At 34.8% G+C, this 15177-nt stretch overlaps 1 long non-coding RNA gene across 4 annotated transcripts in view; it reads left to right on the top strand.

Annotated features, from left to right (window-relative positions):
- LOC143434602 (uncharacterized) overlaps nucleotides 1–15177 on the top strand; it is a 76566-nt gene that overhangs the window by 26262 nt on the left and 35127 nt on the right. For 2 of the 4 annotated variants that reach the window (XR_013104218.1, XR_013104219.1), the window contains exons 2-4: nucleotides 8601–8774; nucleotides 10613–10730; nucleotides 15086–15157. This is a non-coding gene — a long non-coding RNA (uncharacterized LOC143434602). The remainder of the gene's footprint in view (nucleotides 1–8600; nucleotides 8775–10612; nucleotides 10731–15085; nucleotides 15158–15177) is intronic. The other 2 variants (XR_013104216.1, XR_013104217.1) reach the window with 1 other exon arrangement.

Here is a 15177-nt window from a genome sequence, read left to right as displayed (position 1 = left end):
AGAAATATCAGAGAAGCTACAGTTATTAGTTACATGGCTATCCAACACATGACCCAAACAAGAATGACATCAGTAGACATGCTAAAATGAACATGGAAAATCCCAAGAAGCCTCAAACCTAGAATAAAAGCTTCAAGCAACTAAGAGAAGATGAAAGAAATGATATTCCCTAGTGGAAAGCATAGCAATTAGTTTCTCTAATACTACATTTTCATCCCTGAAAACATTTCCATACAGGTAATACTATAAGGAATAAGAAGGTTATATTTTTGTATTTGGGAATACACATACAGAGATATGTTTTTAAAAAAGAGGCTATGAATTTGAAAGCAAACAATCTAAGGGGTATATGGAAGGACTTGGAGGCAAGTAAGAAGAAATGATATATTTATATTATAATCTCAAATGACAAATATTTTAAAAAGCACATTAATTAAAAATAAAATATTTGTTTTCTATTTTTAACATTTCTCTTCTTGGTAACTGCATTTTCTCACTAATGTGTTAGGTTCTTGACAGCACTAATTCTCTTTTGAGTTCTTGCCTCTGTTTATGTTATTCAGAAAAATATCCAGAACAGAATGTAGTCTAATACATGTTAAATGAATGGCTAGGACATAGAAATTTAAAGATTAAATCTAGCAGGTTTAGGTGTAAGCACATTCTAGCACTCAAAGCTTGTGGCAAGAGTATAATGAGTTTGAGGCCAGCTTGGGCTATATAATAGAGACTGTCTCAAAAACCATACAAAACCCTTCTGTTATTATCTGAAGACAGTGAAGAGTATGGTAAGTCTTCTCACCATCTAATGTCTTAGGACAATAGTAGATAGCTGTATATGACATGAGAAGGTCTTTGGCTGTACCAAACCTCAAATCATAATGGGTTCAGTGTAAATAAACTGCAAGATATGAGAGATTTTGTTTTTCTTTGGCATCTGTAATGTGGATAATTAAAAGAAGTGAATGCATTTACCCTACATGAAAAAGAAGAAGAAAGGTTCATATTTCACTCAGACCACCTTGCTCTGGAGCTGCCAGCCCCTTCCCCTGGGTCCTCTGCCCTCATTAGCTATATTTGAATCTATTCTGCATTCTGATGAGGTCAAACTGCAAGGATCCAAGGTGTATATGAATACACCTCCATATTCAGCTGTAAAAAACTTTGAGCAATTCTCAAAATTATCCCAAATTATCCTAAACACAGAATACATTGCCTGAGTAGAAGCCAGTGACTTACTTGTAAGTAAGTCTTTCTTTCTCTACTTTCACATGTAGAGATCAGAATGAGGTTATTGTATTGTCTGGTATCCCAGATGATTCTACAGAACCGGTCCTTTGTCTTATGCATTGAAAAGCACAATATAACTATATATTAATATAGGTTTTGACCATCTGCCTAATATCAGACTTGATACATGCTAAATATTTATATGTATATGTTATATTTATATGTTAAATCACAAGACAACTATGCAGGTAATAGTGAATGGATTTCTGGACAGAATTGAGGACTATAAATAAGGAGATTAGTCAGTCTTTGGTCACTAGACACACCATTGAGTTCAGCAAAATATCAATCAAATTCCTTAGCCTGGCATGCAATTTTGCCTTTCAGATAAACTAGCATTCTTTGACTTGATGATTGAGTTTTTCTACAGACTTCATAGGTGATTTTTTTTTCAGCAACAGTTATCTGAGAATTTATTCTAAGGAGGCCACAGGCTTTGAAGAAAAGTTCAGGCATAAACGTTTATTACACTAGTATTTGGGTTAGAGTTCTGTAACTTACTGATTGTGTGAGCTTGGGGAGTTTAATAGATATTTCTAAATCTATTTCTTATCCACAAAGTATATATATATATATATATATATATATATATATATATATATATGAAATTTTGGGAGGATGTTGCAATATAATATTAACAGAAATTGCCACCTCTATCCCTAAGAAGTGATATTTTTATTTCCCACTTATTAATTCTAGTGGAAATAGGCTGAACTTAGTGAAATTTAAACTAAGATAAATACTTCATCCTGACATCGGGTGCTATGACTTTCCATATGCCACTCTCCAGTTTCCTTTTATGTGTAAACCAAAAAAACCTGGGATCTTTGGGGAAAATAACCTGATGATTACTAATTAGAACTGTGAGATACACTGAAGCCCTGGTGTTTTGGTTCCTTCCTTTACCATATCTCCATTTGTTTCCATGGAGAAGCCATCTCTATCTCTGTGAGCATCTTATTTAATGTGATTTAGGCATTCTTGTGCCTAGATCTGAACTCTTCCTTCAAAGACCCTATTTTTGAAATAGTCTGAATTTGGTGCTACAGAGAGACAGCAGAGTATTCAAGACATGGTTCTTAGTAGGATGTTTTCTGGTCACTGAGAGAATGGCCATGAAAACAGGACAGTACTCTTCCTCTGTTCCTCTTCCAATCTTCTACCAGGAAGTAAATACTTGCTTTATTGTTATTTCTTCATGTGATATGCTGCTTCAAATATAGTTCCCAAAACAACAGAGTCAACCAACTGATATCTATATTTGCTTTAAAGCAATGAGTATATATGGGCCTCTGTTGTCGGGGATAGCCACCCACTTTCTCATGCCAAATACAGCTACCTACTATTATCCTAAGACGTTAGGTGATAAGAGGAGTTACCCTACTCATCACTGTCTTCAGATAATAACAGAAAGGTTTTGTACTATTTTTGAGACAGGCTTTATTCTGTAGCTTAGGTGGGCTTCATATATATTGAATTTTCAAATGTTTTGGTACATTTGTGAAATGCAGATTAACTAAATATTTTTCTAAATTTAATATATTTAAATTCTCTGTCATTGAACATACAGTAAACTGACCAAAACCTTGCAACTCTCTCTACTGGGATTCACATGATTTTTCTGCAGTTATGTTTATAGACATCAAAGGGTCAGTCTACTATCATGCTCCAGAAGGGGAACATTAAGATGTTTTCCAGCAATTCCTTATCAGGACTGCTATAATGTTGATTTTATACAGTTTCTTGCCAACGATGTCAAATTTGATGCATTTATGGTGCATTTTTATCTCTTTTCTAGATCTGATTGGGACAAAGGAGTTAGTTCTAATTAGTTTACGTATTAGAGTTTATGCATCATCCTGGAACTGCCTAGGGGCCCATTGGTATTATAGGTGTAATAAAATCCTAGTCATTAATCACAATAAAACCACACAAACACTTATGCAGTATGAAGTTTTAACTTGGGGCATCTCTGAAAGTGTCCGAGGTAATTCAAATCATGAAATATTCCATTAACAAACACGGGGCTAGTCTCAGCAATAGAGTGTTCTGTTCATTCTCACCTCAGCTATCCTTCTACATGACTCTGCTTTGACAGGAAAAACCAATTAAAGTCACTGTTTTAGAACTTAGTTCAGCATTTCAACTGTTTCTTTTTGTCTCCTCTCTCTATCCAATCTTTCATTAGCACAAACTACACAATACTCTGGCTTCAGCTGTCCAGAGCAATAGAGGGGGGTTGGGGAAGAATTGAATATTTTGTAGAAAAGCTAGAGAGCTCTCATGGAATGTGGAGACATTGAAATAGGACACAGTGGCTCTAGAGGCTGCCCATGCTTTCTAGCATTTGAAGGAGTATGCATAGAAGCCACCTCAGCATATTCCCATAAGGGCCAGATCAATAGTGACATAGAAAGTAGCCATAGGAAAAAGATGTGGGTACTTATGCGATGTTAAAAGAATATTTGCAACTCTCAACACATCTCAGAAGCCTTGGCCAAGGCAGATGGAATTGAGTGTCTCAGAACTATATCAGGGTCCTTTCTTAAGTTTAATGGAATAATATGTTTGACACAGACAGGAATAGCCTTCCTTATCAAGAAGCCTGATACAAGTGAGTGGGCATCAGGTGTGAGCTCTCTTTACTTAGCTCATTAAAGCAGCAGGATCATCCCTAAGCTAGGTGTGTTCCAAAAGGCAAAGTGAGCAACTGGTTTGTACCTCAACGGTGGTGCATACACAGTATGAACTGGATTTTAGGTTCAATTTCAATTCTCAGCACCATACACTAGATAAAACATATAAATTAACTGTATCTTTAATGTACAAATAGACTGACAAATCTCACTTTCAAATTTTATCGGTGTATGCCACAAAATACATAGTCAGATTTATTTTTATACATGTATTTAATTGTGTAATCATGACCCCTATGGAAGTATTCATTTCTAATATTTCTAGTGGTTAATAGCATTTCATTATATATGGAGATTCTTTGATAAATATTATAAAGTCCATAAAACTTCCCGAGACATTAATAACCATAGTGGTAATGGAAGAATGGAAGGAAAACACACAGATGACAGAGAACCTACATTTCACTTTTTTGTTGTTGTTATTGCCACTCTTGCCATGCCTCTTTTTTGGAGTGTCTGAAGGCATTCAGTCGATTATGTTTATGAAGGGAGCAGGCATGAATGACTATATTTGAACCTGTTAGCCAGGGTTTCTGTTTGTCTTTTTTAAATTACCTGTTTAGTGAATAAACTTCTTATATCAAGAACTCTACCAATGAGCCTTACACATTTGTTCAAGATGAATTCTTTGTCATTTTGGTAGACTGAGTTACTTCATATAACATATTACCACAATATTGACTATTGTCAATGGATTGTAGTATCTCTTAACCTTGTATCATAACTTGAAGATTTATTTTTCTTCTTTTTCTTGTAAAAGACCAATTTTCTACGTGGAATTTAAATGATGAGTGCCTACTATAGTGGTTACTGATACTTTTGAACTTGAGGACATGAATATTGAGTATGTTTAATATATACTGACTAATGCATCCACCCATCATGCATCAGTACTTCCATGGATATGGTGACTTTTTGATGACAAACACCATAAAATGTATAGAACAAATTATTCAGTGATACTACAGAAGGAGGAAGAGAAGGCAGATATAGAAAGGAATACTCAAAAACTCATGCTTTCCCTGCTTCTGCAGAAAGTATATTCTTGAATTAAAATTTTAACATCAGGTGACTTAGCACATCTACTGTCTTTTTGTTACCAGATAAAGGCAGAGACATAAGAAAGATGTTCATAATTCACTTCCTCTCTTACCTTCCCATTCCCCACATCTATTCTCTAACCAATCAGACTGTTTCCTTAAACAACTTGGTCTTTTTCTCTATAGAAGGACTTTACAAGGTTTTATTTTCCTCAACCTTGGTCAGTTGCTGCTATGCTTTGTCCAGTGCAATCCATAACATCTTTGCTATTCTCCCCTATGCTGAGTTATTTTTGTCTTAGATACTAACTTTAGTTATAAAATAAACTGGGAGTAAATCTTGCTAAGTAAGACAACTATAACTTAAAACAAGAGGAAGGAGAATATAGACACTTTTGATGTTGATGTGGTAATGAATGAAAAGAATGGAATCTGGTAGACCAAATATATTTTTAGAGTTTTTATTCTGTCCTCTCAGCTATTCTGAGGACCAAAATCTTAACTTCAATAAAAGAATTTACTGCCTCATTGCTTCAGCATTTAACAAATATGTGTTATGCGTGCTAATGGCTGGAACTATTCCAGATGAAAAATGGTCCCTATTATAGAGTCTAGACCTAGTGAGAAGCTGAAACAATAACAATGTAAATAAGAATATAGTTTTAAGTCATGATAAATGTTACTAAAACATTAGTCTGTGAATAAAACAAGTGATTTCCATGGAATGACATGAGCCAGTTCTTCCTGTGATTAGGGAAAATCCTTCTTAATAGGCAATTCCTCCAAAACCCAGACTTGAAACACCTGGGACAGGGCATTCTGAGCAAAGAAAAAAAGGCTATTAAAGTTGATTGTCTACAGGTTTATGTCTTAAAAGTTTAATGGCAAGTTGACATGGGGCAAAGTAATTTTTAGTTTCAATTGTCAACTTGACAGGATCTAGCATCACATGGAAGATGATTGTTGGTAGTATCTTGCCTGAGTTATTGGAGGTAGGGAAACCCATCCACTATGAGTGGTTTCATTCCTTGCCTGAGATCCTAGACTGTATAAATTGAGAAAGAAAGCTGAGCAATATCAAAAGGACATACATCACTCTCTACTTCATAATTCTGTTTCCAATGTTACCAGATATTTTAACCTGTCCATTGATTTTCCAAACATTATAAGTTTACCTTAAATTAGATATAGAAAGAAGCCTTTCTTTTTATGTGGCTTTGATTAGAGAATTTTATCACAGCAACAAGCAGAGTTTATGACATGCATATAGAAGCGAAGATAGAATCATATTATAACTAGAATACATTTTAAGGTAGAGCTAATTGTATTTGCTAATGGGCTTAGCAGTGTAAAGGTAGCAGTAAAAGCAAGAAAAGAAAATGCTTTATAAAAATTTAGCCTGAGTAATTAGATTGAAATAGGAGTAATGAATATGGACTGCAAAGAAGGGAATATCAAAGTGCTATATTTCTATGAAGTTTAAAGGAGTAAGAGTTGGGAAAACACTGTACAACCATCAGTTTATCAAAGTAGACACTAAGGGTCAGTAAGGGGTAAGCTAGAATAGCCAGGAGAATATGTATCAAGAAGCTATGGAGAAATTTTTCCATGGAGAAATGTCAAACAGGACAAATAAAGTGATAATAGAATTCTAATCTAACCAATGACTGTACCTGATTTGCAGCTCTCCGTCTCAAGTAGCTCCAAAGCACAATGAAAAGATATGAAACTGAAGTAGCCTTAAAATACCATCTTTGTCACTATCTCTAGTTCCTTGTTATTACTTCCTCTCTTCCTCTAACCCAAAGCCTCTATTATCTCCACATTTCTTAAAATACTATACAACAACATAATTCAAGACAAAAGCATACCAGGTTACAAAGTGTCTTGTCAGTGAACTTTATCTACCTCTACTGCAGCTGCATGTATGGAAGGAAAAACGAGGAAACCTAAGAGTGGAATGAATATAGGATATCTGGAGATATAGCATATAATATTGGCCATGGGAAAAAAGAAGAACATCAGTTCATGATGGTATCAGATAGGCGAAATGATGGGCAGGTTGAGATCTAATAGACACAAGTCAGGGTATACAGACAAGATGCAGCAAGAATATATGTAGAAGCATCCAAACATAAATCTATGTTGTGCTAAAATGAGCTTTCCCTTGGGGGTTTCAACTTTCTAGTATTAGACTTATGGACAATTGTATTTATAATGTGTTACATAGTATTTGGCGCACTACAGGCTCTGGATGGCTTTCAAATAGATTAATGGATTTTTTGGCATGCCATTAACATGCTATTTTGGAGCTGAAGGACATCTTAGAGACTTTCTAGCACCACTATTTTGTTTTAAGGTAATCGAAAACCGTTCTGAGCAAAATGACATAATTTTCTAACATTGTCAAGCAATATTGAAAAAAAAAACATAAATAAGACTAGACTCTAGAGATGTCTGTGCTAATGAATGTGACACGAGTCATTACAAAAGGGCATCCTTAAGGATTTTGGTGTAAATTACGTCTATCTATCTATCTATCTATCTATCTATCTATCTATCTATCTATCTATTTTGTTTGCACCATATGACACTCATCTGTAGATCAGATAACAAATTTTTTGTTTTCTTTTGCCATGTACACTTTGAAGATTGAACACTCTGGCTTGACAGGAAATGCTTCCATCTGTTGATCATTTTGCAGACCTACATTTAGGTATTAGAGATGAGTATGCCTGATAGTTTGACCTGACTTTAACAGCAAAGAGTAGAGCAATCTGAAATGAAATTTAGGAAAAGAGTCTGCTGGTGAAAAGGAAGGAAAATGAATGCACACACTATTTTTTACCATTATTTTCTTGCCATAAAAGCACATACATAGATACACACGCATGGTCCTTGTCCTTGAGACATTTTACTTACATGCTGTCTTTCAAAAATGCTAAAGAATTTAAGAATCTTTCTCTGAGAAGTAGGAAGACTGATGAAAAATACTGATAAAGGCCTAGTGTGATAGTCAGTGTGTAATAATGTTCATTTGCAGTACACTGTCTAAGGAATGCTAAACATTACAATAAATAAGCAGAAACTAACCGGCCATTTAAGGAAGACACTGGCATAGAACGTGGTTTCCAGAGCCTAGTTTCCAGGATAATTGCTCTTTTTAACTTCAGATGTTTCATATGAAAAACAAATTTTGGGGGGCTCAGAGGATAAAGGAACTAGCTGCTCTTCCAGAGATCCTGAGTTCAATTCCCAGCAATCACATGTTGGCTCATAACCATCTGTAATGGGATCCAATGCCCTCTTCTGGGTTACAGGCATACATGAAGGCAGAAAACTGTATAAATAAATAAATAAATAAATAAATAAATAAATAAATAAAAAATAAATAAATAAATAAATATTTGTTATGAAAGTTAGGATTTTTGGTTTAAAAGGTTATGACTTTCTTCCTGGTTTTCATCAGGAGTTGAGACTATATTTTTTTTTTACTTATGTTAACACTTAAAGTCATTTTGTTGTTAATGCTGCTGTTTTGTGTTGTTGTTGTGTGCTGCTGCTGTTTGTACAGGTGCCCCATCTTTCACGTACCCTTACTTAGACTTCTCCCATCTTCCAGCAAGCCTCTATGTCTGGTCGATCCATGTGTGTCTTATTCCCAGTTTATCTGCCCCTGAGGATATCAGTCAAAACCTCAACAAATATATGGGCTGAAAACACTTTAAAGTCTTCTTCCTCCCTTCAGGTATGCATTTTAATGGAAACCTTTAAAAATCTAAAAGCCTTGAAAACCAAAAGAAATCAATGTTTAATGGTTGTGTTTGAAGCATTATGACGAGGGAGAAGATGCCGAAAAGAATTTCAGATCCAACTGAGCACAGACAATTCATCTTATGAATGAGCAAACTTAGAAGGGGTGAAGGAAATAGCAGCTTCCTCCTTACAACCCAAGGTCCATAACTCAGACAGGAATATAGATTGCTGCAGTCAGGAATTGTGTGCTCTACATAAAATGTCACAGTACCTTAATGCCACTAATAACAATCCCCTGACCCTCTACTCAGTGCTTATATCCAACAACAGGGCCAACCTCAGCATCTAGACATATCCTGAATGAACCTTTTACAGTTCATAAGGAAAATGGTAACCACTATTGAACATTTAAGGGTCATATTATTGTGTTTGGGAGAGTATTGACTGGTTTTGTAACATTTTATTTCACGAAGAGGACAACTACTTAGGGAAAATATCTTGCTTTGAATGAAAAAAAAGTGTTCTTACCTATTCTCAAATATTTTACATAACCCAACTTGATCAGATCTTCAGGTATAAGCATTCTAGCTCAGTCAGAAAGCTTGGTGACTTTTTAAAAAAAAAAATTTAATTTTTATTTTTTGCAAAGAACTAATTCCAAACAAAGTAGGTGGCCAAAGCACCAGAGAAAAATCAGATAATGAGTGGTCTGTAATTATCAGCTCAAATATGAAAGAGATTACAGAGCAGTAGAATCTGGGAAACAGGAAGAGAAGGACAAAGGTCACATTTAGAAATACTAAGAAAAAACAAGAAACTGAAACCATGAGAAAAAAAAACTTTATTATACAGTAATTGCCAAAGAAAGATCAGAGACAAAGCAGACTAAGACAGCTGATTTTTTTAAAAGAAATATTTGCATAAAAGGAACTAAAATTTGAAAAATGTAAATGGAAATTTCTAACAGTGTTAGAAAATAAAAGATTATGACAACAGGAAAAGTCTGCAAAGAACAACAAATAAGTTACAGGCTATTAAATACTGAGAGAATAAGAAAAGGAAGAAGGCTCAGAACATGAAAATGAAGAAAAGTAATTTAAAGATCATCCCACAGAGGAGCCAAGAAGGCAGAGATAGAAAGGATAAAAGGGGTGAGTAAGTAACAGATATTAATATAACTCACGGAAGTCACGGGAGCTATTCAGAACATAGTGGCGGAGGCTGACGGGAGTGAATGAAAGAACATACTGCAGCTATGTAGAAACTTTTTAAAATTTGTGCTTAAAAATATGTTGAGAAAGCATTCAATAGCACTTTAAATAGCATTGTCAGGATGAGAAAGGTATTTTAAGGTTGTAATTAAAGGCATATTCAAGTAGAAAGGCAGTTATTTGCAGTATTCCAAACATCACTTTAGAGATCTGTGTGTCAGTATAAATATACATAGAGTCAACCCTGACAATATATAAGTGCAATTTAGCTATGTCATCTACCTCTGCTAAGGAAGGAGTATGGGATTTTCCAGTTCAGAATTAAAGAAAAGTAGTTTGGAACTTTTTATTCATATATATGAATATATACATATAAATCATATATGCATATCTACTTATATATGATCTATATATGTACATATATGCATATATGTGAATTGTATAAAAATTTATATATATATATGAATTACAGGACATTTGAAAGAACAACATTGAGTTCTATATATATGAATTACAGGACATTTGAAAGAACAACATTGAGTTCTGAGTATACTGATATGAACAACACAATTGTTCCCCTCATTGTACCATTCCTTCAACTCCAGTTTTAAATCTATAGAGTTGCCTATTCCATGATGATCTGAGAACCTATGTCAAGAACCATGAATGTAGAAGTACTGCATCTGCAAAGTTCTCCCACGATTCCAGACAAAAGACTCCCTGTCCACTACTTGACTGTGAGCAGAAGATCACCAGAACATGGTTACCAGCTTGATGGGTCTTTCTTTCTCTTTACTTGAATACTTACCACTTAGAAAGAAACAGAGTTTTTATTATCTATTCAAAAATTCAATAACTTGGGTGAGATCACAGCCACCAAAGGTTATGATATTCTTCATTCAATGTGGAATTTTCATAGATAAAAATCTCTGCACAGAAGGTTGTAAGGAACATACATTGAGTGTTTAAATACAATGGACAAGGATATATCTATTGATACCTTAATAGGGAAGTAAATGAATTAATATAAAAATTTAATCACCTGTGGAGTTCTTGTTGAAACACAAAAAGTCATATTTGATGGCTGTTATTCAGGGATTGTCCCTCATTCTTAGTTTCCAGGGCTGTCAGTAAATTTTTTTTAGAACATTCTTGGTTACAGAGAAACACCTAACTGTTCACTTTAATAAGAGGGTTCATTCAAGCAACTTAGTAAATATTTATGTCATAAGATGTGAAACAAAATACATTGTCATTGACCTCGGTACTAAGTACTGGGATGTGCTCATCTCCTGAGTATGGCATAGCTTCCTAGACTTTGTAATCAGTTTGCAGACCATCTTTTCTCTATTCATATTAGTTCTCATGACATATTTATCCCAATAACTATGATGAACTAAGTTTCACAGAGATATGTGCAATAGAATGAATGCTACCATGGCCTGATGTGAAAACCTCAGCAGAATTTGAATCTATAACTGGAAGTCCTTGCTTTTGTCTTAGTGAAATACTCATCTGTATCGGCGGTGGCATAGAGAAAAAAAATCCTAATCCTCAGAACAAAATCAGAAGTGATTTATTTCTATATATTATGTTGTATTGTATTGTATTTCAGATATACTATTCAGATCATTATAGCTTGTTGTGTAAATATATACAAATAAAAAATAATATTTTCTATTCTACATATTTTAATTTTTACAACAATCTCCTGACCTGCAGATTTGTCACTATGTTGTAACTTTGTTTAATTCAGAGAAAAACCTTCAATTTTATTATAACCAGATCCAAGCCCCATTCTGTACATTCATAATTTGTTGGCTGGCTCACTTGCTTTGTTTTGATGAAACTCAAAAGCAAGAAGCAACAAAGCATCCTGTAAAATAAGGGACCACTTAAACTGAATTTCTCTTCCTTAATCTAATGCATCTGTGTAATAGCTGAGCCGCACTGGCAAAATTTTCTTTGTCATACATGCTTTGATCTTTGAAAAATCCTTATGACACAAGCAAGGGAATCATTAATATTTCCATTTTACATACCCTGCTTTTTACAATAATGATAGAAATTAGGACATAAACTGATAAATCAAAAGATTTGATTCAGTGCCTTCCCAAAATACAACCATATGACAAATAAATAAATAAATAGCAACCCTCAAGTGAAGAGTAAGCACTTTCTACCCCTCCCCCATAAAAACATAGCCTAATTGTTGAAGAAGTATATGTACATAAAAATTTAATTATTACAGAGAGGCTGGCAGTGCAGCCTTACAGAGCAGTTGAGAATGGAGTGAATCCTGGCAGTTGAGCACTGCTGATAATAAATCCAAAGTGAATTCAACCAGAGTTGCCTGTGGCCAGCCATTTGGGAAGCTTTACCAAGCTTAGCAGTAAGGTTTCCAGGGAAGATCAAGGACACTCAAGTTCACGAACCTGATTTATGTCTGGGATTGTTAGAAGGCCTGAAGTGACAATCATGGGCCTGTGCTTTTAGGTTTAGTTTTGATATCATAGTTCTAGCTAACAGCCATGCGGCATGCTGGGCGGTGGTGCCTGTTATGTTATCTGACTTCTCAATATACTCATGAAGTTCTACCTCTAGTCTAATAGATGAAGCCTGCCAGGATTCTAAAATCAAAGGATTATTTGAGTTCAGAATCATAACCCAAATAAAAGCGTTTATACTATGGATAATGGACAAATAAGTAAGGAAGGTGATTAAAAGATAAAATTCTGACACTGCTTTATTCCAGTGAAATATAGGATGAATTTCACATTTACAGTCTTAGATGAGAAAAAGAAAACAAGTTGGGCAGAGGCACCTTCTGACACAACCTGTTCACTTTCCAAATGGAAGAAGACATGTAGAGAAATTTTAATCCAGCAGCATGGCTGTTCTGGCTGAAATTCAGATTTACCTATAATCCCTCTGGCTGGAGTACAGACATACCTTTTATACACACCTTTGATCCCAAACAATGAGTCAAGAGATGGAAGGGCAGCTCAGTGAGTACAGTTCAGTAGAGTTCAGGCAATATAATGGAGTTCAGTTGAATTCAGTTCACACAGTTCAGTGCAGGTCAAGTGAAGGTCTGACCAAACAAGTCAGAGAATGAGAAGCAAACAGATTAGAACAGATCACCAGAGTTAGTTTGAGGCAGAGCAGATCAATTCAGTCAGAAGCTGAGAGAAGCCAATCAGTCAGCTTGGAGAGGTGTTTGGTCTAGAACAGCTGAGTTTATCCAGCCATCCAGAGTTCAAAAGGAGGGTGAGCTTATTCAGCTGTAAGCCTCTGAGATGAGAATTATATCAAGTGAATAAAAGTTACTTTTACAAAGACACCCTAGGGCTAGATGATTAGGGAACAAGGTCTTCAGTCTCCATTAAGAAAGCAATACACTCACTGCTGTTGAGCCCTTATTTTCTCAACAGATACCTACAGCTTGTGTGGATCCTAAATATGTCAAACCTTATATTGCTTTCTATTTTATACACTTTTCTCCTGTCATTTATCATATCTTGCATGGCCATATAAGCCACAACCACACCCTCAAATTCTAAATTTAGATCTTAAATATAACAAATCCCAACTTTTCCCTTTAACTGTATGTCTTCATATCTGATATTTGACATCTTCTGGTAATTAGCTTTAATAGGAATACATTTAAAGACACTTTCATCTAAATTAGTGTGTATTACCTTCCTAGTGCTATGATCCTTTAAAATATAGTTCCTCATGTTGTGGTGATCCCAACCATAAAATTATTTACATTACCACTTCATAACTGTTATTTTGCTGCTGTTATGAGTTGTAATGTAAATAACTGTTTCCTTGTGGTCTTAGGCAACCCCTGTTAAAGGGTCATTTGACCCTGTAGCGACCACCAGATTGAGAAGTATTGTTCTAAATGGGGTCCTCTCTGTGAGATCCATATATCCCAAATATTACAAGTAGCAAGTTATCTGACACATCCCTTTGCTGTAAATTGGAGGGTTTCTGAATTGTCTTGGATATAGCCCCATCTGAGCTAAATCTTGTTTATCCTGTGACTTCTTACTTCCTTTGTCTTTCCCTCCTTCTGTCCTTTGTTACATTCTTAAATCCTGATTTCTGATTTCCTTCCTCTCTTCCTTTCTTTTTTGCTTCCTTTTTTTCTGCACTTTTCCCATCTTTCTTCCCCCTCCTTTCCTAGCTCTTCCTTCCTTCTTCCTTTATTTCTTTTCTTTCATCTTTTCCCCTTCATTTCTTTCTTCCTCCCCACTCCCTTCTCCTCCATTCCTACATTTTCCTTTCCTTCCCCTTTCCTACTACCTCTTCCTTCCTTTAATCTTTTGTTCCTTCACTTTTTATCTCCTTTCGGTCTTGCTCAATTTCCTTCCTCTCCCTCCTCCTCCTCCTCCTCCTCCTCCTCCTCCTCTTCCTCCTCCTCCTTCTTCGTTCTTTTTGAGGTATGTATCTTCTTGTCTCCCTTATCAGAACCACTTTTCCCTTATTCTCTTATTCTAACCATAATAGTTAATTTTTAGTAGTAGTAGTAATAGTAATAGCAGTATTTTGTGTTTATGGAACTAGCAGTTAAACCAGGGCCTTCTATAGTAAGATAAGCACTTTTCTACTCAACTATACCCCCAGTCATATTTATTATTACTTTGATGATAATGTATCTCAAACATGTTTAAGCTTTACACATATATATTTAATTTTATGTACTTAATATTATATTTGACATATAATTTTTCCTTGATTTTAATGACTTCAAAGTAAAGGTAGATTTTTTCTATAATTCAAACACAATTTAATGTATTTTGTCCACAGCTCAAAGGAAATACTGCAGACTTGTTTTCATAATTTACTTCCACATGATCTTCTACTCTACCTCCAATGCCACATAAGCACCAGGTGTTTTCTATACTATTTTTTTTTTTTTTTAGCAAACAATAAGTAATACCATTATATAAGCAATGGTCATTTCTATAAAATTTAAATTACATTTAAAAACTCCACTGACATATCTATACCATGTATTATAAGTCAATTGCACTGTCTTCTTAATTATGAATCTCATTGTTTATGTTTACATTTATTATAGTAACCTACAGTGTTGATGCAGAAGCTGAACATCTTGGACCAACAAAGGGAAGAATTTGATTCTAAGATGTATGTAAGTACACCATGTGAAAA

The sequence above is a fragment of the Arvicanthis niloticus genome, chromosome 16, assembly GCF_011762505.2.
Source record: "Arvicanthis niloticus isolate mArvNil1 chromosome 16, mArvNil1.pat.X, whole genome shotgun sequence".
Lineage (NCBI taxonomy): Eukaryota > Metazoa > Chordata > Mammalia > Rodentia > Muridae > Arvicanthis > Arvicanthis niloticus.
Note: the sequence above shows the minus strand (reverse complement) of the source record. Positions and strands in the feature narration are given on the sequence as shown.